This window comes from Vombatus ursinus, unplaced genomic scaffold (genome assembly GCF_900497805.2).
Source record: "Vombatus ursinus unplaced genomic scaffold, bare-nosed wombat genome assembly UNPS02009205.1, whole genome shotgun sequence".
NCBI classification, from domain to species: Eukaryota; Metazoa; Chordata; class Mammalia; order Diprotodontia; family Vombatidae; genus Vombatus; species Vombatus ursinus.
In genome coordinates this window covers 15,589,777-15,610,610 of record NW_020948983.1, presented here as the reverse complement: position 1 = coordinate 15,610,610, position 20,834 = coordinate 15,589,777, and the positions used below count along the sequence as shown (strand labels likewise).

Here is a 20,834-nt window from a genome sequence, read left to right as displayed (position 1 = left end):
AGAGAGAGAGAGAGAGAGAGAGAGAGAGAGAGAGAGAGAGAGAGAGAAGCAGAAGGAGTATTTGTGGATTGTAAACTCAATGTGAGTCAACAATACAATCTGGAAGCCAAAAAAAAAAAACTTATTTGATCTTAGCCTGCAGTAAGAGAGATAGTTTCTAGGACTAGAGATGTAAAAGTACTATGGTATACAACTCTAGCCAGATGATATCCAGACATCTGTGTTCGGTTCTGGGTGTGACATTTTGTGAAGGATATTTAAAAAAAATGAAAACATTAAGAGGAAGGAAATCAGGATCATGAAGAGCCTTCGGAATATAACATGAGAGTATCACTTGAAGGGATCTTGGGATATTTTCCCTGAAAAGAGACTTCAGAGAATACGATAGCTGTCATCAAATATTTGAAAGTCTAAGTTATGGAAAAAGAGTAGACTTGTTTTTAGCTCCAGAAGACAGAACCATGAACAGTAGGTAGCAATTGCAGATGAAGAGATTCAGGCTGACAATAAGGACAAGTGATTGGAGCTGTTCTGAAGTGGAATGCGTTGTCTTGGTAGTGAGTGGGTTCCTCTCCTCTCTAGAAGACTTTTAACTGAAAGATGATTGGCCACTTTCTGGGCAACTTGTTGGGTTATAGAAAGGATCCTGGTGCAGGGACAGGTGGGATTAGTTGGCTTCCTTTCTAACTCCTCAGGTCCTGGGAAATCAGTGAGGGCTGGAGTGATCCAAAAGGCTTCATGGAGGTGAGGCTTCAGCTAATTGGTTGTGGTTGCCTGCTGAGTGCTAGGTAAACTTTTATACACCTAGGTATTTACAATATAAGACAGAAATGTTATATATGCATAGGGCAAATAGACCACAAATAGAAAGGTGAAACCAAGATACACATACTGGGTAATCCCAGTCTTTCAACAAACATTTATTATGTGCAGTAAACTGTGCCAGGCAAAAGGGTGAGTTAATTATAGGGGGAAAAAGAGAATTTAAAGACAAGATTGTGGAGTCTTCTGGGAGAAAAAATCATAGGATTCTGTGTCCAAATTGGGAAGGAGCAATTTTGAGAGGGAGTTAATTTGGTGGTTATATTTTGATCCCACAGAAGAATGAGGTTAGAGCAGGTCTGAGGAATTGGTACTTTTGAATTGTCTCTGATTGGCTAGGAGCCTACTAATGAACAAGAATTTTTTTGGCTGCTTTTGGTATACAAGGAGCTGTGCTAGTCCGTATGGAGAATACAGAGTTGAAAAGGTGACCTGGTCCCTTCCTCTAAGGAGCTTATAGTCTAATTAGGGAGAGGGAACATACAGACACACCCACCCACCACAGACAGACCCACACACATACACCACAATAACCAGTAGTGTGAGGTTCTGTGCGTTTAGTGCCGAGAGATTGACATTGAGCATAAGGGAGCTCAGAGACTGAAGAGATCCATCTGGGCTGAGATGGTTGGGGAAGCTGCTGCTTATTCTTGTTAGATAGAATTAGGCCAGGTCTTTGATCTTGGTGCACTTTCTTCTTGTGTTGGATTCATGCCCCCTTCACCATAAGACTGTGGTCTTCTTGTTGATCTCTTGAAGCAGGGGGATATGTTACAGTCTTTAGACCATACTTGGTTTCTCCCTAGAAGTTTCTTCAGTTCTCATCATGTCTCCCAAAAGATCTAGGCCTCCATTGTGATCTTATCTTTTCCCTGAGCCTCTTGAAGCAAGTAGACATGTTATGGTCTTCAAACCACACTTGGTTTCCTAAGCTCCCATCATCTCCCCCAACTGATTACATGTCTGCAGATAGCCCTGCATCACACTCCTCTTCCTCAACTTTAGGTGAGGGTGATTTCAATTCGCCATCCTTTCCTGAAACAATTCTCTTGTCTTTTCTAAGCCAGCATATGGAGTAGGCAAAATTACACTCTCACCTTTCAGGGCCCATGATTTAGGATGTTATGGTTAACCAAGAGGAAATTGAGCTTGGTGATTTTTCTTCAATTTATAATATTATAGGAATGCCTGAGGCAGCAGCTGCCAAGACCAGGTGACATCTTCTAGCCCAGTTAGAATATGATATAATTATTTTCCTCACAGGATTAATAATTCAGAGTACTGTCACTTCCAAATAGACATTCTTCTCTAAAGACTGTTTTAAGGCATAAAATAACACAGGGATGTCCACGCTGCTAATATTTATTCTTCCTGACACCTCACAAAGTAACTCTCATAGTAATGGGACAAGGAGATTTTTCTCCCTGTGTATAGAAGGAGGGCTGACTCAATTATTTATTCATTTATTCATTCCAATCCCAAGTCAAGATGAAGTTTAAGGTCACTCTGCCACAGAAGAATTGGTGCACCAGATTTTGTTACAGAGTCCCTTTCTGTCAGCAATTCCAGAACTGCAAAGCCTCTCTTCTCAAGGTGCTGGAGACTTCCATTCTGAGGCTGCCTTCCATTTGAATGTATCTTGTATTTGCCTATTTATATACTTCCCCAATAGAAGACAAGTTCTGCTTTTCTTTGTATCTCTAGTGCCCAGTAAATGGTAAATGTTTAATAAATGCTTGTTAATTGACTGACTGATTGATCAAGGACCATCAGCCCCTGACCATCCACTTAGATCATCTGTGCACAATAGGAAGCTACTCTACAAGAAAGAGAAATGATAAAATAGGCATTATCCTGAGACACCAACCCAGAAAAGGGCACATGGAACTCACATAATGAAAAAAGGGGGCAGATTACTGAGAACATCCTGGTCAGAGTCCTTCAGGTCCTATGGTTCTGATAGATAGCCACAGTGCAAAATCAGCCCAAATTCAGTGCCAATACAACATATAATTTCAGTGAGCTGAGGCGATTGGCAGTGCAGAGATGATAGCAATGGATAAGGCCCATTTTTGGGGGTTCTTATAGTGCTTGCCCTGAGGAAAATGAGCAACTTCTGCTCTACTAAGTTCAGGTGAGAAGTAGAACCATCCAGTACCTTCTCTGTGACACTTAGCTTCAACAACTATGATAGGATGAATATGATAGCATGCTGCTCCCTTGGTGGCTAGGTGGTTTGTGAAGACACAAGAGAAGACTTGAATCCATTGAGGTGAGAGTGTACCCGAGGAGTTGGAATACATATCTATAACAGAGTGACCTTTGACCTCATCTTGGTAATAGGGTGGATAAGTGAGTAAACAAGCTAGTGATTCCTTTTCATGTTTAGAATTTGGTGTCAGTGGATTCAAATCCAAGTTCTTCTGCTGGGACATTTGTGTCCTTGAACACCTTAGTCACCTTAAATTTCAGTTTGCTCATCTATAAAATCCAAAGGTAGATTGGACCAGTTGTCTGAGGTCCCTTTCAGCTCTAAATTTATAATCCTATGATCCTCATTCTATAGACACTTTATATGTAGACTTTTGTACTTATAAAATTGATGGAGTAAGTGACAAGTTCACTTCAGAAGATATGGCAACAACCTCAAGGGATTTCTATCCAAGAATTGGATGCGAATCTAATCCCATGTAAGATGGCCGTATGAGAGAAAGGTATGACATGGCATCATGTTCTCTCTCTGCCTCCTAGCTACCTTTACTTCCTTCAAGTTTCAGCTAAAATCCCATTTCTTCTACAGAAAGTATTTCCCAACTCTTCTTCTTGTGAGTCAATCAGGGTTAAATGACTTGCCCAGTAAGTGTAAAGCATCTGAGGCCTGATTTGAGCTTAGGTCCTCCTAACTCCAGGGCTGGTGCTCTATCCACCACACCACCTAGCTGCCCCTTTCCCACTCTTCTTAATCCCAGTGCCTTCCCTCTGTTAATTATTTCCTATTTGTCCTGTATTATAGCTTGTTTGCACATATTTGTTTGCTTATTGTCTTTCTTATTAGATTACAAGCTCTTGAGGGCAAGGATTGTCTTTTACCTTTCTTTGTATACCTAACACTTATAACAATGCCTGGTACATAGCAAGTGCTTAATAAATGCTTATTGACTGACTATTAGCCATTGTAGATACCCCATCAGGAAGAGGAAGAGTTAGGTTCAGGAAATGAGCGTGCAGTCAGAGGTTTCAACAGACATAAAAAAATACTCTTTTGGGTTAAAGAGTTTGGCAAAATGGCAAAGTTTGGAGATAAGATGCCAAACTTTGGAAGGTGCTGCAAAATTCAAGATAGGCCCTAAATTTACTAGTGCCTTACACTACCCATTATGCACTGAGACTAGCTGCTGTTTTAAGTCCTTTTTAAAGTCAGTCTTTGAGTTCTGAATTTCTCCAAGGAGACATCTTTTATTTTGTAAAGGAAGAATGTTTAAAATAGGATTTACTTTGCATAATTAATTTCCTGCTAAACTGGCCATAATACATTTGTTTTTATAACAACCAATTGTTGATTAACAAACATTGATTTAGTGCCTCCTATAAGCCAGGCACTGGGGATACACAGACAAAGATGGAACCATTTCTTCCTTCAAGGAGCTTACACTCTATTGGGGGGAACGTACATACATATAAGTATATACAAAAAAATACATGTTAATGAGTGGGGAGGCATTAGCAGTTGGGAATGACAGTAAAGATTCTTCATACTATAGGAGGTGACATCTGAACATCTGGAGGAAATTATGGATGCCAAAAGGTGAGACGTGAGTGAGTGCATTCTTGACATTTGGATTAGCTTGGGCAAATGAATGGAGACTGGGGGATGGAGTGTTATTTGGGGAGAATGGCAAGAAGGCCTGTTTGAGTTGATTGTGAAGTGTGTAAAGGTGAGTAATGTATTATAAGCCTGGAAAAGTAGGTTGGAGTCAGATTGCTGAAGAGCTTTAAACAGCAAAATGGAGGTCATGTTTGATCCCAGAGGTAATAGGGAGCAACTGGAGCTTTTTGAACAGGGAAGTGAAATGGTCTGATCTATTCTCTCAGAAGGAAGTCTTGAAGTGGGTGTAGCTGGTTTTCAACAATAAACATATTGATAGTGACCTTAGCACCAGAGAAGATGTCGTCTTCTTCAGTTCTTTTTTTCTCTTTGACCTCTCTCTCCACCCTTCCCAGTTACACCTATTATTGTTGGAGTGTTGTCTCAGAAAGCAAACAGGCCCCAGTCCCTAGCCTCTTTCAAATCCTCTCCTCACCATCAGCTCCAAAGAGTCCAGGACATGCTGAAGTCCCCACCACTGTTGGTAAGTTTGCAGTTTTTCCTCTAGCTCCTGCCTACTTAGCAGTGAACTCCCTTTCTTTTGAGTTGTGTTGGCTTCTACTCTCTCTATGATGTGCTTATCTCTTGCCTCTGAATCTGCTGCTGGGGGCCAGGATGGTTTGTTTGTCTCCCTTGATTGTTCTGTCAACGACCTTTTTGTGAGATGCTGGATTTTAGAAAATGGAGACCTTTCTGATTTATTAATTTTTTGTTTGCCAAGCAAGCCCTGATAATAATTATTGCCGTGACTTCCCAGAAGATATTGGTTTACAGATTCTAATGACACTCATGATTTATGTATGTGTTCCCCTCTACATCTGTCTGCCCCTATTCCTTAGTGGAATTCTGACTAAATCAAAGCAAATTCGCACAAATAAAGCTGCAGATTAGAATGGTATTTTTTTTTTTTTGTGGAGAGGGGCAGCTAGGATCCTAATTAAAAGCTTTCCACACCATTCTTCAGTTTATTAGTTTATTCATATGTTGGATCCTGAAAACCAGTATGATACAGTAATATAGACAATGAGGAAGTCCTGCCTCCAGAACTGTTAAAATTTGCTGCTGGGTTTTAACCCTAAGGGATGCTCCTAATTTATAAAATAGGTCCTAAAGGTTTCATTTAAACAAATGCTTATTGAATAGCTTTTATGTACCCAGCCCCAAGTTAGGCTTTATAGGGGACAGAGAGAGGTAAAAGACACAGTTGCTGTCCTCAGATAGCTTGTAGGTTATCACAGGACATCAGAGTTCTGCTCTCTGCTATCCCTGATACTAATAGAGAAGAAAATACAGTCTTTGTCCTTTTGGAGCTTACAGTCTAGCTGGAGAAGATAAAACCACAATACATGAGAAACAATTTAGAAAATCTTACAGGGTTATCTATAATTAAATGCCCAGAGGAAGGGGTCAAACTATAAGAATTTAGATAAGAGTGAAATCAGTGCCAGACTTATGCTGTTCTTTTCCCAATTTTTTATAAATCTTTTCTCAGTTCAGCCTATGAATTCCTTTAGAGTGACATTGTGTCTTATATTTGTCTAATCCAAAAAGTATTAATTAACTGCCCCATAAATGTAAAGTACTATTCCAGACACTAGGGGCTTAGAGGAAAAAAAAAGGAAAAAACAATGATTCTTACCCTCACTGAGCTTACCTTGGAGTGAGATGGGGTGAGATACCACTTGTAAACAGAAAAGTTATACATGATAATTTGGGAAATGAGAGAACACTAAAAACTAGGAGAATGTGGAAAGACTTCTTGTAGGGGATAGTGCCCAGAATAAGGCTAGATATTTTAAGGTGAAGAAGGTGAGGAAATTAGGTATTTTAAGAGAGAGAATTTGGGAGAGAATGCAATCTAGGAATGGAGGATGACAGCCTGTCCATCTCCAGGAGATGTAATGCTAAAGAGGGAGCAGCAAGGAGGCTCCATTAGGAAGTGAAGCAAAAATCAAATTGTAAAGGGTTTCTAATGCCACACTAGAGTATGCATTTTATCCTAGAGGCAGCTGGGAGCTACCAAAAATCCTCAAATAGGGGAGTGATGTGGCCAAATGTACTTCAGAAGTTTATTTTGGCAATTACTTGATGGGTGACCAGGAGAAATGAGATACTGGACATTCGGAGGCCATTTCAATAGTCAAGGTTAGTGGCTGTATGAGTTGAAAGAAGGGAACAGGCACAAGGTAAGTCATGAGTTCACAATCAACAAGACTAGGTAACTGGTTGGAGATGAGTGAAAATAAAGAGATGAGCATGACTTCAAGGTTAATATAGTAGAAATTCAAGATATGCTTGCTGATGGACGTCTAAGTCCTCCTTCCTCCAGTCAGTCATATCTAAAGAGAATATACTTTCCAACTTTCTTAATGCCTTCATGAAGAAGTGCTATAGGCCCTATTTAGAATCTTGCATGTAGACAGACCAGGAATGCAAATTATTGGATGACGAGGATTTCTCAGTCATTTACAGAGATTGTGCAAGAGACTAAGGGGTATAGGCAATATGAGATACTGATATGCCTCTCGTTTATTAAATTTTACAAAGTCATTTGACTCAGTAGAACAAAATGTAACCTTAAAGGCCCTTCCTAGATGTTTCTTTCATGCGTATGTTATAATTAGATAAGACTGTGACAGATATGACTGTGGAAAGAGCATTGTTCAATAACCTACAAAGCAAGCCAACTCCCCTCTCTGGGCCTCAGTTTCCTTATCTATAAAGTGAAGGGGTAGGACTAAATTACCTCTAAGGTTCATTCTGGCTTTATATCTATGATCATGATCCCTTTGATATCAAATGAGATCTAAAGCAGGGAAGTTTGGCTCACCAGAGGTATTTACTGGTGTCATGGAAGACATCCAAACAAGAGAAGATGACATTGTGCTAATTGGATTGAGCCCCAGAATGATACAAAGCCATCACAGGGATATCCACAGCAATGCAAAAGTGATTAGTCTAACCGTCCACAGTGGAAAAATAAAGCTGGAGGAAAAATTCATATTGCCAAAACTTTGACATTCAGCAGAATGGACAGCCTGCTAAGTTACTCCATCAATATGTGCATCTTAGACAGAGGCTGCAGATGGACAGTCAAACTCGGTCCAGAACTGGAGTAAGAATTACATTTAGAAAACTGTCCTGAACGTTCAATGATTCCAAACTTCTTGCTGCAAAAATCCATTTCTGTAGGATCATGAGTCCTCTGGTTATGTTAAATGATTATAAATCACTTGATACTGTTATCTTGCAAAATATTAAATGACAAATGATCTAAAGAATAATGGAAACATGGATAGTGGGCATAGGTAAGCCACAGTATATTAGCAGTGATGACTTGTGTGCCGTAAGTGTTGTGAAAGACATTATCAAGGACTGATAAGACCCATCACCTAGTGATAATTAGAAATAACAGTTGAACAACTTGTTTGGTATATTGGTTGCCTGCAAGGGAAGAAGAGGAAGGCAAGTCTTGTACCTCTCCTCTACAATGTCTGTCTGTTTTTTTCCACTCACATGCACCCTGACTTAATACATGCTCTCATTACCTCTCTCCTGGATTCCTAAAATAGCCTTCTAACTGGTCTCTCTGTCTTAATCCTCTTCCCTCTCTAGTCCATCCTCCACACTGCTGCCAGAGTGATATTCCCAAAGCACATGTATAACCACAGATGTCACTCACCCCTGTTCAAGAAATTCTAGCAGTTCCTATTACCTGTAGGATCAAATACAAAATCTTCTGTTTGGGATTTAAAGCCTTTTACAGCTTGACTCCATCTTACCTTTATAGGCTTATTATGTATATCACTCCTTTTCGTTCGTTTTATGGTTTAGTCAGAAATGGCCTTTTTACTGTTCCTCACACAAGGACATTCCATTTTAGTCTCTGTCTTTGCCCAAACTGTCCTCCATACTTGGAGTGTACCTTTTCACCTCCATCTTTTAGAATACCTGCCTTCTTTCCTTCAAAGCTCATCTCTAATTGCCTCCTACATGAGATTCTGATTTCTTTTTATTTATTTGTTATATAAATTACTTTTTATTTATTTGTTATATACTTATCGCTCAATCAGTTGGAACTTACTGAGTACTTACTATGTGGTAAGCTTTGGGGAGCCAAAGAAAGACAAAAAATAGTGCCTGCCCTTAGGAGATTACCTTCTAATGGGAGAAACAAATGCAAATAATTAAGTACACACATGAAAAGTACAAAGTGGATAGAAGGTAACCTGGATGGGGTATAGGTACTTGAGGGGGTGAGGGGAACTGGGAAAGGAGGCTTCCTACCTTTCCTTCAGAAGGTAGCATTTGAGCAAATACCTGAAAGAAGCTAGGGATTCTAATATGTGTACATGTTGTCTTCCCAATAGAATGCAAATTCCTTGAGGGTAGAGACTTTTTGCCTCCAGTGCCTAGTATAATTCCTGGTACATATTAGGCCATTCATAAATGCTTCTGATTGATTGTTAATCCAGCATATTAAGGGAATCTTTTATAGGATTCATAGAAAGAGGCAGATGAGATTTGTATAGGACAGCAGTTCTCAAAGTTTGGTCTCAAGAATCCCAAACCCTTTCAGGGGGTCCGTGAGACTAGAAAAAAATCATCACAATAAGCTATTTTAATTTCTAATACAATAAATATTGATAGATTTAAATCACATAAACAAAAGCTCTTGGGGGGGTTGTAATTTTTAAGAGTGTAAAGAGGTCCTGAAACCATAAAATTTGAGAACCAGTGGCATAGGGCGACAAGGTATGGATTGATTACAATTTGCTTGGCTAAAGGAAGTATACAAATACTAATGAAATCATAGAGCCTAGCCAAGTGTCCAAGTTAGGGGACTTTTTTCTCCTGAATCTTATCCTGTGGAGTATGTGATCTGCCTATTCAAGGATGTTGAAGGAGAAAGGTTATCTCCCAGTTTTTGCAAATTAATTTGTTGTGGATGTAACATCAATTTAATAATAGCAATATCAAAAGTCCAGTTTTTCTCAATGAACACTTGACTTGACACTTCAGTCATCAATTATGTATTTAACTTAACTGCTCAATGAAAAGGTTCAGAATTTCAAAAGGACATTTCAAAAATGCTGAATGACAATCTTGAACAAAATCCCTGGAAAGCAAGGCAAGAGAGTTTTTTCCTGTCCTGTCAACTACCATAGTGCAGTTCACTGAATATACATGAAGTTCCTCCTCTACATGAGACACTGTGCTTGGTTTTCTGAGTATACCCAGATGAAAACAAAATTAGCCCCTTCCCTCAAGGAACTTACACTCTGCTAAAGAATACAATCTCCAGATAAGTTACTAGAAGATAATTTGAAATGAGGGAGAGCACTAACAACTAGGGATGACTGGCACAGTGGACAGAGTAGTGGGCCTGGAGTGAGGGAGACCTGAGTTCAAATCTGACCTCACATACTTACTATCTGTGGTACCCTAGGCAATTCACTTAACCTCTATTTGCCTTAGTTTCCTTAACTGTAAAATGGGTATAATACTTCCCAGTATTGTTGTGAGGATCAAATGAAATAATAATTGTAGAGTGCTTAGTACAGTGCCTGGAATTTAGTAACCACTTTATAAATATTAGCTATTATTATCATTATGTTTATTAACTGATATTTCAAAGTGGGGCTAAGCTAACCCTTGAAAGAAGATAAGATTCTTTGAGGCAGATATGAGAAGGAATACATTCCTGGTGTGAGGAATAGCTGTGTATGATGGCACAGGTATAATTGTGGCCCAGCAAGTTTTGGGAACCACCAGTAGTCCAGTTTGGCTGGAATGTCTATTGCATGAAGGGGTGTTATGGGGAAAAAGGCTGTGAAGGTAATTTGGAGGCAGAGAGCCTTTAGTACCAGACTGATGAGTTGATATTTAATCCTGGAATGAGCCACTGAATGGTTTTTGAGTAGAGCAGAGACGTGGTCAGACCTAAGTCTTTGGAGGATTATTTTTGAGGATGTATTAGAAGAGACTGGAAGTAAGAAGACCAATGAGAAGTATATGGCTCAGGAGAGAGATGCAGAGATTATTAACTAGAATGGCAGCCATGGGAGTATAGAAAAAGGATAAAGAAATGTGGAGGTAGAATCAACAAGATCGGGCAACTGATTGGAGGTGGTGGTGAGGGAAGGGGGATTATTCAAAATGTGACTTTCATTATCACAACTTTTCTAGGTCTTAGTTTTGTTCTCATTTTATTTACGTAAACTTTTATTCATATTGTTGATTTTTACATCATAAAAATGTTCCTTTTTAACTTCTACTTTCACAATTATTTCTCTCTTGAATCATTTGGGAATATCTTCCTGTGGTTTTATGCTCTCTTGAGAATCCACAGGATCCTCTCCCTTATCAAGCTAGTTCAGTTTCCTTTGTATTGCAATATGTATTCTAAGATATTTGTACTCATTTAGTTATCTTGATGGCCATTTTTTCTTTACTAATATCTTCCCTGTTGATTTATCTATCTACTTTGTGCTGAAGTTTTTAACTGAATTTTTGTCCTCTTAATATCTTTGATAATTTTAGCTTTTTCCATATATTTCTTTGTCATTCACTTTATGAATCCTTCCCTTTGATGGTAGGTCCCCTGAAGGCTGTACCTTAAAACTGTCTCTTCCTCTTCCAACTTTAGGGAATTTGCTTTTCACCAGTTTTAGTCATCTGTCCTATATGACTTCTGGGGGATAAAACTAGCTCCAGTTGGAAGTGAGTCTCCTTTACTTTATGTCTGGTGTAACCCTATATGTGTGCTGGCGCTCTACCCTAGTTTCCTTTGTTCTTAGGTTTTCTGACTAAGCAATGCTAAAGTGCGTGCTTCTGTTTTCCTATACCTCTACCTCCTTCCCACATAAGAATGGAAAGCTGGGCTGAGATCTGCTGTTTTATGTACAGCAAAGGCCGGGGTATCAGCAGCAAGGAAATTGCTGAGTGGATCCCAGAGTACAAACCTTTTTTTGGGGGTGGGAGTTGCCACCCTTCTAGAGCATGGGGTCAAATGGGGGAAGAGTGTTGAGTGAATACATATCTTTCTCTTCTGTTAATTCTTCAGGTTGTTAACTCATTAAACTTGGTGTTTTTTTTTCTGCAGAGATAAATGTACTTCTTTTCTTGAGCTTAATTTTCTTGTTTGGGAGTTTGGAGAGTTCATGAGATTAAGAGAAAATACCTAGTTCTTTATCTTGTTGGTCATATCAATTTCTTCTCTTTAAAATATACTAGATAATCTCAAAATCTATGATTTCTATGAACACAGAGGCCTAAAGACTCTTACACAATTAGTCAGTTTTTCAGACTCAAAAAATACCATTTTAATGATTGTGTTGGCTCTTGGTTTAAAAAGTCAGTCATTTAGTTTTGAAATATAATATCCCCTCAGGAACAATCTCTAATTTGTAGATGAATGTTAGTTCATGGATGTTAGCTGTGGTATATACCCACACACACACATGTAGTTTAACTGAAATAGAATAAAATAAATAGAATGGGAATGCTATTCTATTTATGGAGATCTTGGTTAAAAAAATAAAATGGGAGTGTGTGGATAGAGGAATAAATTCTAGGCACAAAAGCAACCTATGCTCCTGAAAAACTGAATACTGATAACTTTGGAAAAGTGGATCTAGATCATAGACCCAATGATCTCTTGTGTTTATTGTTGAGAGAAGGATTCTCTTTATGACCTCTTCCTTTCCTTACCATTAGGCAAGGCACCAAGGTGCATAAATCCTGGGTTTTGTCCAGTAGTTGGTAGAATTTAATGCTTTAGCATGGATTGTGTCTGTTTATATTGGTGTTTTATGTTGTTTGTTCTTCCCTCCAAGTGCAGTGCCATTTTATAACAATCGTAAATAACCCCAACATTTGGAGAAATGGTGTGAAAACCCTCCCCTCCTTTTCCACACTCTGAGCTTGCTCTCATTATCTCTGCAGTAGATTCATTAGCCCTCTAATGAAGTTAATAAGAGAACAGCATCAGACAGTCCCTTCTAAAAATAATATTTACAAATGACTGCATTTCCCCATCCTCTAAGGGAGACCTTAATTTATTTCCTTGCCAGATGTCCCACATGTGTAAAACTATGATAGGTAGTCCTTTGGAATATGGTGTGAAGCCAAAAAACAAAAAAAAAAAAACAAAAAAAAGAAAAGAAATAAGAAAAAAACCAACATGCCCTAGAGCCCATATATTTCCAAGTTTATAGAAGAAGGGATTTTTACAGACTCCATTCCTGCTTGTATATAACGACTATAAAAATTAGGTAGTCAAGCTTTCATAGTTACTTTCTCATCATTTGGTGGCCAATTACTTTATTGGACATCAACTGTAAATGTTGTTAGGAATCTCTCTGCTGTGGATTCTCAAGGTTCACTGCCCTAGAAATTATTGGGGGAGCCATAAACTGGTTATCTGAGTCATTCTCTCCTTCATGAGTCTGGGAGGATGCTTTCTAGGAAGCAGTGTTGAGCTCGCAGAGGCAATTTATACCTTCCAGTTGCTTTTGGTTATGACCTGCAGCCTGTGTCCACACGTAGATGTAATATTGCTCTTAATAATAGTACAATTTTTGTATCACTCTGAAGTTTGCAAAGCACCTTACATACTTTATCTCATTTGACCTCCACAACAGCTCTATGAGGGAGGTGCTATTGATTATTACCAATTTTACAGGTGAGGAACCTGGGGCTTAGAGGTGTTATCAGACTTGCCCAGGAGTGATTATCAGGCAAATATCTGAGGTAGGATTTGAACCTAGGGCTTCCTGATTCCAGGTTTACAACTGTTATCTACTAGTGATGTAGTAGAAGAAGACCTGGGTTTGATTAGGAGACCTACCTCTTTTTTTTTTAAAAAAGATCAATTTATTTATTTTTAGTTTTCAACATTTGCTTTTATAAGATTTTGAGTTCTAAATCACTCCCACCTCCCCTCTCCCTTCCCCAAGATGGCGTGCAATCTTATATACTCTATACACGTATGATCATATTAAACGTATATCCACATTAGTCATGTTGTGAAAAAGAATCAGAACAAAAGCGGAAAACCACGAGAAAGAAAAAAACAAAAAACAACAAAAGAAAGAGAGAATAATATGCTTCAATCTGCATTCAGACTCCATAGTTCTTTCTCTGGATGTGGTTATCATTTTCCATCATGAGTCTTTTGGAATTGTCTTAGATCATTGCATTGCTTAAAAGAGCTAAGTCTAACAAAGTTGATCATCATACAATGTTGCTGTTACTGTGTACAGTGTTCTCCTGGTTCTGCTCACTTTACTCAGCATCAGTTCATGCAAGTCTTTCTAGGTTTTTCTGAAGTCCACCTACTCACTATTTCTCGTGGAACAATAGTGTTCCCTTACATAGGAGACCTACCTCTTTTAATAATCAAATATTATTTTTATGGTTTCTCCACTTTATTAATAATAACCCCTTACATTTATAAAAGACTTTATATTTCATAAGATTTTGTCCCATGCACTTTTTTTTTTACTCTTCACAAATCTGGGAGGTAGGTACAAGATCATGGGGTCATAGATTCAGAGTTGGCAGGGACCTTAGAAGTTCAACCCCTTCATTCTTTAGGTGAGGTAACAGGCTCAGAGAGGTCTCTTGCCCAGGGTCCCACAGCTTGTAATTGTTTGAGGCAAGTTTTGAAGCTGGTCTTCCTGGCTCCAAGTCCCATACTTAATCTACAGAGGTGTCTGTTGGAACCAGATTAAAATGTAATTGGAAAATATTTAATAAAATTAAATATTAAAATATAATTGGAATATATTTAACAATATTAACAAAACAAATAAAATACAGTAGAACATAGATAATGTTAATATGTGATTTAATAAGTCAATATACAGTGGGAGGGCTTAATGACCCTTAAGTATGAACCACAATTTTATGCCACACTATCTCTGAATGACCTCAGTCCTTTAGAGGTCTTTGATTTTTCTGGTGTAGGAATTTTCCTCTACCAACACATGTCACAATTTGTCAAAAATTTAGTAGATGGTATCTGAGAAATTCCATGGCAGAAAAGTCATTGATCTATAGCCAACCTAGTGATGAGCTAGTCTAAATTAGCTAGGCTGATCCTTGGACAATAAACACATCCTTGTCAACTGACCTATAATTTAGCGCAAGTTTTATTGTCTTAATTTTCCTGTATTCCTCCTACACTCAGCACAGAGCTATGTGCTTTTTTTTTTTAAACCAGATCTGTGATTTCATAAATGTCTAGGGAGACCATGGTGAAGAAGGACCTCTGCCATTACAGATCAGCATCAGTTCTGCAACTTTAACTTTTAGAGAATTACTTGGGGGACATTGCACAGGGTCTCATAGCTGGTAGGGGTCTTCCTGATTCCTAGACCAAACTCTATCCACAGAAGTGTCAAACATGGCCCACAACACTCCCTAGTGTGGCGAAACCAGATTAAAATGTAATTGGAAAATCTTTAATAAAATAAATAAAAGTACAGTAGGATGTAGATAATACTACATTTTAAAATGAAGTCAATGTGCTGCCTTCAGGGATCCTTCTGAATGTTTTAATGGCCTCCATTTCTATTTGAGTTTGACACCACTGCTCTACACCATGTTGCCGCTCATAGTGGGTGCTTAGTAAAGAATTATTGAATGAATGAATATATGAATTTTAGTTTTATGTGAAGGGAAACTGAGGTCCACAGAGATCAAGTTATTTCAGTTCATTTTAAAGCATTTAAGTAGAAGTGAATCCAGGACTCACAGCCTAGGGTTCTTCCTACTGCATAAACAACCTCTTTTCTTATCCTTCCTGTATACCAATAGTGATAAGTATATTGGCTGTTTTCCTTAAATGAATGAATGAAAAACATTTATTAAGCACTTAACATGTGCAGAGCACTGTGTTAAGTGCTGGGCATACAGATAGAAAAGAACACACAGTTTATGCTCTCAAGGAATTCATAATCTAACAAGCGAATAGGAGGTTTCAGCTGTGGAAAGGTCCTGTGCTTCTTAGGGCACAGTGGCAAAGCAGATGATTGCATCTTCTTCAATGTCATTTCCACTTGAAGAAATATGTCTATTTCTGATGTTGAACCAGTAGTGTCAAGAACTTCGGTGGCAAAACTTTTTTTTTTTGAGGAGGTCTTCAGTAGCCGTGGCTGCTGATGAGACAGGGTGGACCTGAAGCCTCTATAGGAGGCATTTGATAGGTTATTTCCCCACAGGGTTGCTTCCTTTTATGATGTCTGTGGAAGTTGGACTGGAAGCGGGGTCAGTGTTCTGGGGGCATTGCTATTCCCAGGATCAGGGTTCTATCACAGCATCCTTAAACAACTGATTAAATAACCAATTCAAGGATTTGTTCAGAGGGAATTCTCCCAGGCCCCTGAGTAGAGAGATGGAGGAAACCTGAGTGTTGGCAAATCCACCTCCATATCTGCCCCTTCACTACTTTCAAACCATCTGGCCATGGAACTGCCCCTTCTGGGCTGCCAGGCCTGTGTAAACTGCAGGAGCTATTACTCATGCAGCAATCCATAGCCTCACCCTTATCTTTGTAAATGACATTCATAAAGGTTAATAATTGGAATGAGCCCTGGCACTTACTAATTAGCACGATTACACAATCAGCTCACATCCCAGCAGTACTGGGCTTCTTTAATAAGTCAATTATCATTGATCTTAGAGAGTGCTCTGGCTGGAGAGTCAGATTAAGGTGCTAATATGCTTCGGGTTAGGCAGGAAGGTGTAAATTGGGGACCAGGCCTCAGTATTGGCCGTCTTTGTTTTCTGGTCCTGGGACTAGGGCTCTAGTACTCAGCTGTTTACCCAATGGACATTAGAGGGATTCTGAGGGCATCAGTTGCATCCTATTGATAACCATAATCATATTATTATATTGTCTTACATTTGTATTGAACTTCCTGACTTTTTGTAGTACCTTCATACATACCCTTTTCGCACCTTTACAAATGGAATGTTGTCCCTATGGAATCTTTGCATATGACGAGCTTAACAGCTGACATTTATTTAGCATTTTAAGATTTACAATGTACTTTCCTCACAACAATGCTATCAAGTAGATAATGCAGATATTATTATTGGTACTTTATAGATGAGGAGCCTGAGACTTGGAGGTTAAGTGACTTGCCTATGGTCATAAAACTAACAAGTATCACGGGCAAGATTCAAACTCAGGTCTCCAGTCTGCAAGTCTATCACTTTCTACTGCACCGTGTTGCTGTTCTTTCAGGTACTGGTGGGGTATTTTATACATATACACATGTAGCAATATACATAAAATACACATAGCATATGTACACATGTGCATGATATATAGATATGTATGTGATAGATAGTGTTGCACACTGGATAGAGAATTGGCCTTGGAAACAGGAAGACCTGGTACAAGTCTCATCTCTGACACTTCCTGTTAGCTGTTTGATCCTGGGTAAATCAATCTCTTGAGGTTGTAGGTAATTTTCTGAGAGCATCAGTTGTACAGAAATTGCCGATCTGCTTTGACGGAGAGAGTTACCTTATCCAGGAATTCCCTGCATCAATGACATCACAGGTCCAGTCCACTGTACATATATGTGTACATCTATCTGTGTATCTATGTATTGAGACAGAGACTTTTCATGCCCTGACAGTCAAACCTGGCGAAGCAATCTGTGTAGGGCAGCAGGAGGCAACAGATATGAACTTGTCTAAGGCCCAACATGAGATACATACTGATATGCATGGTTTTGAAGGGTTGGGATTAGGGTCCCAGGACTTGAAGGGTTATCGCTGATGAACAGAATATACAATCTCAGAATCTTCTTAACTAATTTGATAAGCAAAATTCTGGGCATATATTAATCAGTAAATACTGATTGATTGATTTAAACCTATTTATATGTTTAGCTTATGCCAAAATTTGCTATGCTAGAGTCCACATGTTAACTCTTTGTGTAAAATAATGCTTAGGGGGAAGCTAGGTGGTACAGTGGATAGAGTTCTGGGCCTGGAGTCAGGAAGACTTATCTTCCTGAGTTTAAATTTGACCTCAGCTATGTGACCCTGGGCAAGTCATTTAGCTCTGTTTGCCTCAATTTCCTCATCTGTAAAATGAGCTGGAGAAGGAAATGGCAAACCACTCCAGTATCTTTGCCAAGAAAGCCCCAAAATGGGGTCACGAAGAGTCACACACAACTGAAAACAACTTAACAACAAACAACAAAATAATACTTCCTTTTTTTTTTTTTCAAAAAAGTTACTTGTTTCAAGCTTCAGGCTAGGCCCCTACACCCAACAGATGAAAATTTATTAAAAGAAGCTGTCTACCTGATATTCATGTAAACTCTGTTTTCATATATTTTGGCTAATTTCCTTCAAAACCTCAATCTTTCTATTGTGAAGAGTCTTGGCTTCATTCTTTCCTTGCATGGCAGTGCATCTATTTCTTAAGAGGGCTGTCAAAGGCTTGTGGTGATAGAATCTCCCTGATAGCAGGGAAGATATCTCTTTACTGGCCGTGTGCCATGTTTTTATGTTATGTCCCACAACAGATCATTTGGAAGAAGCCCTGGACTTGACACCCCATTTCCTTCATCCAAAACTTTGCTTCTCCAGGATAGATGGTCCTCAGTTCCTTCATCCATGTTCCATGTTATCAGTTACTACTTACATGACTGAACAAGTCCCAGAGTCACTGATTCTCAAAGTTTAAATGGATTGTTCAGATCAGGGTTTTTTAACTTGAAGTTCGTGAACTTAAATTTTTTGTAACTGTTTGAATGTTTCCTTTTTTTCCTCTTAATTTTCAACATTCACTTTTATAAGATTTTGAGTTCCATTTTTTTCTCCTTCCCTCCTTGCCCTCTTCCCTCCCCAAGTATGTTTTCTTTTTAAACCTATATATTTTATTTTATGCATTAAAATTATTCTGAGAAAGCCTCCATCTATTTCATAGGCTTTACCAGGCTGCCAAAGGAGTCCGTGACACAAAAATACATTGAGAATACCTGATCTAGACTCATCCATACTTGAATGAGACTCCTCTGTGCAGCTTGCCTGGCAAGTGGTCAGTCTTTGCTTTAAGACCTTGAGTGAGAGGAATTCATATTCTTCCAAATATCCTTTTGACTTGTATAGAGCTCTTCTTGTCAGGAAGCTTCCCTCTACTTTTAGTTTTAATCTGAGCCAGAATATTTGGTTTCAAATCTTGGCTCTACCTCTTAGCTACTTTGTGACCTCTCAGGTAAGTTAGTTCATTTCTCTGGACCTTGTTTTCCCATATGTAAAATGAAATCATTATAATAGGTGATCTTTAGGGTACCTTCGAACTCCAAATTTATGATCCTTTATCCTCCCTGTAGCTTCTGCTGTTTGATCATGATTCTTCTACTTTTTAGAGTGAAACAGAATAAATCTAATTCCTTTCTCATAAAATATACCTTAAATTCTCAAAGAACACTGACATGTACTCTCTAAGGCTTTTCTTCCCATCCATGTTCTTATTTTTTTTTCTCTCATAACATATAGTTCCTCCTTGTGGGTGAGAATTAGGTCTAGAATAAGAAATTCCTCTCACTCATTCCTTTTGTTTTTGAAGTATGAGATCATCCCTAAAGTGAGTCAAGAACTCATTAGGTGCTCCTCTGCTTTGCACAGAGAGAGAGAGAGAGAGAGAGGGAGAGGGAGAGAGAGAGAGAGAGAGAGAGAGAGAGAGAGAGAGAGAGAGAGAGAGAGAGAGAGCCAGCCAGCCAATGTCTGGATAATTGAACTTTCCCTTTCCCTACCCCTCCTGTCATATTTCTACGTCATGCTTGCAACATACAGCGTTGTTCAAATTCTTTAACTCCTTACATGTTAATACTAGTTCTGTCTCCGCTACTCTTCACCAAAATGCTCTCCACATATTTCCCCCTCTGGTTCTTAGATTTCCTCATATATTTTCATTCTATACAATTCAATTTAATAAATCATTTTAAGGCATCTACTGCCTGTGTGATCAACCAGAATGTGCTGGCTGCTTTGAGGTGTTTTGAGGGTAAGCAATACAGTTTAATGGAATTACGGTTGAATGAAAGCTTCTGAGATATCCTGGTGGAAACAGTTTGGCATAATGAAGAGAAGATTAGATTTGGAGTCAGAAGGCCCGAGTTCAAATATTAGCTCTAATACATAATTCTTGAGTGACCTTGGGAAAATCACTTCATTTCCTTGGGCCTTAGTTTCCTCATCTTCGAAATAAGGTAGTTGAGGTCCTCTCCAGCCCTAAATAGTATAGAATGTTCCTCAGATTCAACATGAATTTATTTAGCAGTGTCTATTTGCAAGGTGCTGGGAGACAAAATTTAATAAGACTTTTTCTTTTTTTTTTTTGTCTCAAGTGTTTACAATCTAGTAGAGAAACTATGAAAAGGATAGAAATAACTATAATAAAAAGGTAGAACATGAAAATGCAAAGAAGAAATCTGAGGAGAGAGAGAAAAATGAGGGAAGGCTTTACAGGAGAAACTGGCATCCAGCTTAGGTCTCAAAAGATGTCCATTCCAGACAATGTGACCAGTGGCCCATAGGTAGAGATAAAAAGAAACCTAGACTAAGTGCTCATCCATCTTTGTTAAAATCATAGCATTTAAGAAAACATTCTCTTTTTTAATACTTAGTGGTACACTGTTATAAGATTGGTGTCAGGGGACAAGGATATCATCTATATTCTAGTTTTTCTTGTTATCATAGTAGGAAATTCATCATATGTTATTCTTTATGAGCTTAAGCCTTACCCTCTCCAAGTAGCCTTCCCATTCCTAGTTGAAATCTCAGTGAACTCCCTCCTTTCAATTTCCATGACACCTATAGTCTCTGCCAAGAAGAATTAAATACAATAATCTTGATCAACAGTTGTTTCATATATATGCATCCTTTTGTCATCAATCAACTGTTATTCTCCTTGAAGTCAAAGTCTGCATTTTTCTTACATTTTTGTTTCTCCCATTGCACTTAGTGCAATCAGGACTGAGCATACGAAATGTGCCTTATACTTGAGACTGACTTTTACAGGAGGACAGGATTTGACCTACAGCATAAGTAAATTCATAATAGCATAAGGCAGTTTGTAATGGGGTCCTGCTCTATTACAGATGCTCCAGAT

General features: G+C 38.6%; 1 protein-coding gene across 1 annotated transcript in view; it reads left to right on the top strand.

The window, feature by feature from the left end:
• The window catches only part of SORCS3 (sortilin related VPS10 domain containing receptor 3), a 682,653-nt gene that overhangs the window by 205,970 nt on the left and 455,849 nt on the right, over positions 1-20,834 (top strand). The gene's annotated exons all lie outside the window — the stretch shown is intronic.